Below are 9,687 nucleotides of genomic sequence, written 5' to 3' on the forward strand. Positions count from 1 at the left end.
AAATATTTTTTTTCTCGTCGTTGTCATGTGAAATGAAGTTTCATTCCTCCCAGAACACGTGGAATTCCATTATTTTAACATTTTGCACTTCAGGCAAGGAGGTCATAATCGTCAAATTCGTAAAAATTGAAATATTGTATGATTCAAACAATAAAAACAAAAGAAATAGGGAGTGAGTGACATCATCGAATCTCTCATTTGGATGTAACTGGCTCGTTCATATAACTATTTTGTTAAAATAAGCGAATTACTTCAAATCATTTTTCTGAGGTGGACTTGATCTTTAAGGTCAAGTCCATCCAAGAAAAATATTGATTTGAATCAAAAGAGAAAAATCAAACAAGCCTAACACTGAAAATGTCATAAAAATTGGATGTAAAATAAGAAAGCAAGACCTTTTTACGTTTGGCATATTTTCACAAAATAGTTATATGCAAAGATCAGTGACATGCAAATGAGTGAGTCGATGATGTCCATTACTCAATGATCCTTTTTTTTCTTTTAATTGTACAATATTTCAATTTATACAGGTTTGACAGCAAGGACCGACTGAACTGAAGCATCAAATGTTAAAACAATGGTGATTTCACATGTAGAGGGAGGAATAATACTTTGTTTCAAAGGACAAGGAGGAAAAAGTCAATTTCAAATTTCATACAATAAAATATACAAAAGTAGTAGTGAGTGTGTGATGTCATCAATCCCCTCATATGGTTTTGCTTTCTTTCTAGATCGAAACCAAACAGGAAGGGAAGATAATTGAAAAGGAAACATGTATGTTTGGAGGACGAGGTGAAATAAATTGGCCTCTTTGAATCATGGAAGAGACAAAGAAGGTTCACTTCTAGGTACGTGATTGGAAATACGTGGTGGTGATGATATAGGGATGTCAGTTTTCAGGCAAAAGCCTGAATTTAGGCTCCGGCAATTTATTTTCAGGCCATAGTTACAGCATTTTTGTGTATACCCAGTTGTTGTGTATCCGGACGGGTTGTGTGTCCGGACGATCAATTTTAGAATGTCATTTGGAAAAAAATTACCAGCGAAGTTTCATCAATTTTTAGTACAAAATGCTAGGAAATATTATAAAGAACACAATATAAAATGATTACAAGTAATGGATTCATATTTTTAGTGTAATCCACAGACAAAAAAAGAAGGCTTCAAAAAAGATAAAGTGTCCGGACACCCGACCCCCCATCCTACAAAGTATTGTATTTTAGGTGGTTTTCATACAGGCAACCGCGTAGCCAGGATTTTATTTTGGAGGGGGGGGGGGGTAAATGCACGCGAAGCGTGCCAACACTTACAGAGCGCGCAAAGCGCGCTCTCTAGGGGGTGGGTGTAGGGAGGGGAGTTTCCCCTCCCGCCCAAAGCCCGAAGCTTTTAGTGTTTCATAAATTAAAATGAAAAGGAGCCGTTTCTCTTGTCTCTAGTACCTCCAATTCGACTATATTGCGATTTTGAACCTTGTTTTCAAATGATTGTGAATGCACAAAAGAGGTATACAATGGAGGAAATTAAAATGATAATAAATCCGCGCGAAGCGCGGAAGCTAAAGCGTTTTATCAATTTTTCTTGCCATAAAAAGGGTCCCGAGAAAAGGGTTTTCTCAAAGATATATAGAATACTTTCTTTGGAAAGATCAGATCATTGATTACAAACAATTTAGCAACAGTGCATATTTTTAACTCGCAAAACAGAGAAGATTGGTAGAGGAAGATATTCCTCCCCGCGCAGAGCAATGAAACTCTGAAATTTCAACGGGCGGACGTTTCATCAAATGTAGATGAATACCCAATCGGCTCTAATTCAATTGATTTTCTAAGATTATTGAACTTCATTACAAGGAATATAGTGCGCAAATCGCTTCTGCGATTTATTGAAACTATCTAAATAAAAAAGCATGCCTATTTTTTTTTACTTATCCTGAAGCGCTTCATTTTGAATATAAAGAAACTTAAGTGTCATTCAAAATTTCAAAATGAGGGCGCATAACAGGACAGGAGATGAATCTATACAGGGAAATGACATGAAGTTTAATACAATTTGATAAAAAATATTGTACTTTATTTAATACGACACTAACGAAATTAGGAACCTGTTTGCCCCAAAATTATGGTTGTTTAGTAATGAGCTGAAAAGCGGGAGAAGTTGACTTTATGTAGGTGACGGCAGAAACTGATATAAAGATTTTACCCGCCCGGAGCCGACCAGACCAGAAGTTGCGCGATCAATTGAAAAAAAATGATAACTTCATATATTTACTTCGGTCTAACCTTACTCAAATTCATACCCTAATGTATACAATTTTAACTGGCAAGAAGCACATAGCTGAGGTGGAAAAACAGGGTTAGAGAAAAGGTGGGGAAACAATGGAGAACTTCAATATTGCCATCTAACCGCGCGCAGCGCGGAAGCAAAATTCATATATAGATTTAGAGCAAGAAGAGTGAAGGAGTTTCTCTTTTGAGAAAAAAATAAAGAATAAAAAAAAACAAAGCTACCTTCCTTTCTTCCCTTTCCTCCCCTTTTCCTTTTCTCCTCTCTTTTCCTTCTTTTTTTCTTTTTGGGGACGTTTTTTGGGGGGGGGCGACCCCCCCCCTGCTACGCGCCTCCATACAGGTCCTCTGGGGTCTGTTGCAGAAAGAGTTGCGTTTAAACGCAAGTCAAAAAATCAATCGCAAGTCCCAAATGCGCGCTGTTGATTGGTTGAAAATCAAGTTTCGCATCATTTTTAGAGTTGCGATTGATTGCAACTCTTTCTGCAACGGGCCCCTGATCAATTCCAACTGGCATCCCTAATGATGGTTGGTATGATTGGGTGTACGGGTGGTTGTCTTCAGTGTGTCTTTTTTTTATCCAACTTGGATATTATTTCAGTCCAAAATATATATGTTTGTAAAACCAATAACAAAAAATAAAAATTTCTTGAATTCATTCATTAATCATTTTGTGTTATGTGATTCAATGTGCGCATTGTGCTGAATATTGATAAAGTTAATCGGAAGGGGTTTAAAGAAAAAAAGCCCCACAATTATCACCTGTACACCACAAACTTCATCCTCCTTATCATCGTCATCATCAGGGACATCGTCAACATCACTTTCATTACCAACATCGTCATTATCACTATCGTCATCAACACAACACCATTATCGTCATCATCATCATCAACACGATCATTAACATCAAAATAATCACCATCAATATAATCATAACAATCATCATTTACATCACCATCATGATCATCATCATTACCATCATCAACATATTCATAATTATTATCACTACCACCATCGCAATCATCATTATTATAATTATCATCATCATCATAACCATCATCATTACCATCGTTATCATCATCATCATCATCAACAACACGATCATTACCATCATCATATTCATAATCATCGTAATCACTACCACCATCGCAATTATTATCATCATCATAATCATCAACAAAATCATCACCATCATTATCATCACCATCATATTAAAAATCATTATCACTCCCACCATCGCAATCATCGTCATCATCATCACCATTATCATCACCATCATCATTATCATCGCCATCATCATCAACATGATCATCATTGTCACCATCATCATATTCATAATCATTATCATCGTCATCATCACCAATATCATTATCACTATCAACATCACAATCATCGTCATCATCATCACAATCATCACCGTCATCATTGTCATGATAATGATCATCATCACTTTTCTGTTTTTAAGCTACTATTAAGCTCGACTACCAATAATTACACAAAAATAGTCCAATATAAACGACAGCGCGATTAGAGGGCATTAATCATGATTTTATTCGCCTGGATTATATCCATCATTTCAGTAACTGTTACACAACATCAAAAGTGGGCACACTAGTATAAGAACGGAATATTTACTATGGCTCTCAAAGGTGGGGGGGGGGCACGGATGGGATGTGCCTCCTCCCCTACCATGTTTTGAATTCAGGCACCCCTCCCATTAAAATCCCCTGGCGAATCCCCTGGCAAAAAAACAAACAAAACGCGTTGCCTTTAGCATTATGATAAGCAGATATAATTGTTCCCTTTTGCCAAAAAAATCGTGGTCATATACAGAACAATGGGATTACCCAGTAAAATATTTCCGGCGTTTAATACTAAAAAAAGTGAATATATGCAATTTGTAAAGTAAATGATTGTCTAGCCCAGGGCAAAAACCACTGGCGTAAATCCCGGGGGGGGGGGGATAGGGGGATATATCCCTCCCATTTTTTGAGAAGGGGGGGATGGCCTGTACAACATCCCCCTACTTTTTACGAAAGAAATGAACAAAAAAAAAAGCGCAAGAGATAGTTGCTTTCTTGGTAAAAATTCTTCCTAATATACCGCTTAACAAATAAAACAATATTATTGAAACATGAAATGCAAATAAAGAGCCAGTTCCCCATTTCCAAACGAAATACTTATGTCCTTATTATAAAATTGAAGAGAAACCCTCGTTTCTTCTAATTCATCAATGTTGGGGTCTTTGGGGAAGGGATTAAGATGGAAAGTCATTTTTTAATGTAATCTCTAATAAAACCATTGAACCATCATGGGGTAAGAAAAATAATATATTTGAGGGGTATTTGGCATATGGATATAGAGTGGCGTAACTACGGGAGCACATCCCCCCCCCCCCTCTCCATCGGCTGACCCCTAAAGGGGGGGGGGGAGAAAAGAGGGAGAAAGGAAGTGAGACGTAGTGGGAAAGAAGAAAATATTATTCATTACGATGTTATATTATAATTATGTTACATTACATACATAAGAAACAGTTTTATCATAACTTTATGAAACATAATTTGCCCAGGGCCTACGTCTTCATTGTTCCTGGTGCTCGCATTGTCTGTTTAACGAGATATCTAATCCTGAAGTACTAAACCATACCGTTTTCAAGTCAATATAAACCAAATATATTTCCTAGCACTTGAGTTATCATTGTTTTATGTAGTGACGTATGCTTATTTTACATGACTCAAAAAGTGATTGCCCCATGTTAAGGTCTTCATATATATAAAATATTTCCTGTCCGTGATTGCGTTCGCATTAGTGGATTGGTGAGATATGTCTGCTCTTCATGAATTCCTAAAATCAGTCCTTAAAATGTCCATTCTTCTGATCTGAATATCAAAAATTTTCAGCTCGCGCTTCGCGCTCGCATCATTTGACTACGTATGGTCCCAGTTACTTCCTACAAGGAAACCTTAGAATGCCCCACTTCAGGTCTAAATTGTCTAAATTTTCAGCTCGCACTTCGCGCTCGCAATATTTGATTAGTGAGATGCGTATCATTTTCATGATTGCAATGACTACAAAAAGTGTTTCATGTGTTCAGATGTAATTATAATAAAATCAGCAAGCGCTTGGCACTCGCATTCTATGACTATGGTGAGATATGCATACTCTTAATGGATTCCTAAAATAATTTCCTTAAAATCTCGCTGTTTGGGGCCAAAATATGCGAAAATTTCAGCTCGCGCTTCGCGATCGCTTTATTTAGCAAGACAGGTACCTATCGTGATTACACAAATTTGATTATAATGTCCCTTTTTAGGTGTGAATATGAAAAAAATTCAGCTCGCGCTTAGCGCTCGCATTATTTGATCAGTGAGATACATATCCGTTTAATTATATTGTCCTTAAAATTTCTCAATTAGGTCAGTATAACTGTCAAATGAGCGCCCTTCGCGCGCTCACTCAGTGATTCAAAAATTTTGCTAGGTCCCCACAATGCCGTGACCCACGGTACACCACAGTGGACATATCAATGACAATTCCTTGCATATCTAAATACATGATTGCAAAAAAAAAATGCCAAAATATTTCAGTCATCCCCCACCCATCAACACGGATTTACGCCAGTGGCAAAAACAAACAAACAAAAACGGGTTGCTGTTAGCATTATGATACAGGCAAGATAATTTTCCGCTTATGGTGGAAATCGTCATATACAAAACACGCCGGCAGATTACAGTAACATAATTCAGTTTATTTCAGAAAATTGTGGATATATGCTATTTGTAAAGTAAATGAATGTCTTTCCATCAACCTCTACCCCCCCCCCTCCCAACTGTAATGGCGAGAATTCCTCGGGTAATCCGAATGAAACTTGACGTCCCTCTTCAGACAGATCGGAGAGGACCCTATGATAATATAAAACAAAATTGAAAATAAAATGAACAATAAATGTGAAAATTATCAGTAGCATAATGAATCGACAATTCTAAGGGTGCTGGACATAAGCTTGGGGAAAATTACTAAAAGGCTGCACACGAGCTAAGCGAGCGAACAAAAATCACCCTTTTGATAAAAAAAATCTGCGATTGATGTTAACATAAAATTCAGGAAATACTATCATGTCACGTACTTTCCTTTTTCTCTACCTTTGTTTCGGTGTCGTGAATTGTTTTGTGTGGCTCGTGGCCTCGAAAATCGAGTGTTAGATCCAGTGCGTTACACTTAAACAAGAACTTGGTTTTTGCTATTGTAACACTGACGAAAATTAACAATCACCCCCTCCCCGCCTCCTCTAGCAAAGATGAACTCAAAATAAAAGTAAAAAAAAGAAAGAAAGACTGAAGCTCCGATCACTTACAATCTCAGATGTGTCCTGAGGCTGTACTCCCCCCTGCAAGACCCGTTCTCCTTCCTTAAAAAAAGAAAAGAGAATTACATGTAGAAATGAGTGATGAGTTGGAGAGAAGACTATTTTCATACGTGAGAAAAAAAAGACGAAATTTACTTTATTTTCTTCTCCCTTATTGTCTTCACAAAGCAGTGAAATTGGTATGAATAGGGATTATGTATTGACTTGATAACCATAGGTTTGTATAAGTGGAACGGTTAATTTAATATGAAATTTCGATAAGCCCATAGTTTAGTAACACTTGTCTGATTTTGAGAAGGTACGGTCTAAGTATTAAAATAGCACATAGAGGGCAGCATTCACATTTATCAACTTTGTTCTTCAAGCAGGTGTCAAGTATTAACTCCATTCGAAGCTTTATTTTGTTCAAATTTGCATGACTATGCTGTATGAAATTATCTGTTTTAATAATTTTGAATAATATCACAGTGAAGTTTCACTGATATACTCACCTTCATCTTAAGGGTGAATTCTATTTCATTTTTATGAACAGAAAATGAAAACTTGGTCGTGCTGGATTGATCGAATTCAAAATGGAAACCATCTCCCTTCACTAACATCTAACAAAATAAAAAAACAAAATAAAAAGATTTTTGAAAATACAAACTGATAGACACCATAATCTCACATGAAAAAAAAAGTAAATGAACGTCATTTTTAGTGAATTACTGCGAAATTATAATTAAGCTTATGAAAATATCTCTAAACCAGTTTGCCCAAATGACTTTTGACAACTAACTAATTCTATCACATCCTATTTTCTTACCCTTTTTTTGGCGTTGTCTCTGTCACTGGGGTATGTTTCACGATGCTGAGTTGCCATGTCTTTTGATACTCGTTCTAGAAACCAAATATATATTGCAAAACATACAGTTAAAATGACAAGTTAATAGGGTCAGCTGGGTGCAACTGTTATTCTAGTCATATTAAACTATTTTCTAGTCATATTTTACTTGAATTTATGTATTTTTGACTGGAATATATGTCAGAAATCTGACTATCAGTGATTGCCATATCAGTTGCACCTATCTGACTACTGGTCTAGTCAAATTGACTGATTTGTTCTAAGAGTGATGAGTTGACATTTCTATGCATGAAATGGAGAAAGAAAGAATTTTTTCCTTCAATGAGGATCTTTGTCTCAGGCTCCAAAATAAATACATCATAATAACTCGTAAAATACGTTTCTGCCATATAATTATGATCTGTCCGCCTTTATAACAATTTTTTTCCTCTTTTTTCTCATCACATCATAAATTAGTTTCTACTAAATGTTTGTTTGTTTCTTTTCTAGTTATGAGCCTTCTAATCAGTGCAACATTTCTATACCAGTCATATTTATTTGTTGCCGATTGTCTCTGCTCTAATCTTTCCTAATTTACATTAAAAATGTTCGTGTAACAATTACCCGGGAACAATTATTCACTACAAACTCTATCAATCTATCCCATGATATGATTTTTCTGTTTTGCCGAATCAGAGTCGATGGGGCAAATAAATACTACATAGTGTATGGCATTTGATTTTTCCTCGTTACGAGGGTGTACAATGATCAAAGTCCATTTCAATATCATATACTATAGCGGAAGAAATTATGCTGTACGTACCCTGCAGCTCTGTAATACATACTTTATAATAATCATAACGGGATCATTTTCACTGCAAGCAAATAGTTGATAAAATATAATGTACGATATCCTCATTTATTGGAGTCATCATACATTGGAATAAAGTCAATGTGAAGGTAATATGATGTGTTTTGTTTTAGTAGACATTTTATAGAATATTATCAAATGATTTTGCCTTAATCTATCTGGTTATGTTGTTAATAAAATGGTTGCATTCAGTCGTCTTCCCCGTGCAATCTCACTGTGATTTGAATGATAATAATTTTCATTACACTGTACATAAACCAAACGAACAATCAAAATTCATGGGCTTGACTGACTGAAGAAAGGGCAGGAAATTGTTTTGTCAATGCACCCCCCACCCTGAAAACAAAAATTACAATAATAATTATAATCAAATGTATATATTTTAAATGAAATTGTTTATTACGTAATTGAAGAGAATCTCACTAGTTGCATACACCCAGCAGGCTATAGCAGTGGTGTATTGAGTAACACATTTTTTTTTGGGGGGGGGGGGGCAAAACATGAAGTATGAGGCAAAATCTCTCTCATCCTAAAAAATAAAACCAACGTTGTGGGAGAGCGAAGCGGAGAAAAAAAACCGTTGACACTTTTTGATACAAAAATCAAAGTTTGTGATGTTTGTGATAGAGTTTGAGATAAAATTGCAGAAGATGGCCCCCTTTGGTTCCCTTCCTTTCCATTTCTCCCTTTTTCCCCTTCGTCGTGTATTTGTTTTTTGTTTTTTTTTTTTTGGGGGGGGGAGTCCAAGGCCCGACGCCCCTCATAATGAACTCAAATCTGTTATTCTAAACACTTATTTAAACTTTTAAAACTACAGTGTGTTGTATAAACTTAAACAAGGTTTTGTTTTTACTCTGTATACTAAAGGCACTCTAATTGAGACAAAAGAAAATATCTTCATGCACGACTAGCAAGTTTACAATTAGCAGACCATTGTTTGATATTCTTTTTTTTATTGAGTGTTGGTTTTTATTTTAGAGTGGTGCGTATACAAGAAGTAGACCACCGTTCTTACGCTCAAATTACTATTCCAATACATAGCACATTTCCTTTCGCGAAAAAATATCGCAATGATCACCGTTCGAAAACTTTTTTCGTCGCCTCTTCGTTCTAATTCGTTTCTTTTCTTCATGTATGTGAATTCGGTTCGCACGCTGCACGCTCGGACGCACTCACGCACGCATCGAAGTCCGTATTCGCCCCCACATAGATGTACTATAATCATAAGGATGTGATGCAATTTATGATTATAATGTGGGGGGGGGAGACTACATCTTTATGATTCACCCCTACCATGCCTATTGGCACTAAGCGCGCCAGAGTCGGTCGGTCAGCAGTGTAC

This window comes from Lytechinus variegatus, chromosome 15 (genome assembly GCF_018143015.1).
Source record: "Lytechinus variegatus isolate NC3 chromosome 15, Lvar_3.0, whole genome shotgun sequence".
Classification (NCBI taxonomy): Eukaryota; Metazoa; Echinodermata; class Echinoidea; order Temnopleuroida; family Toxopneustidae; genus Lytechinus; species Lytechinus variegatus.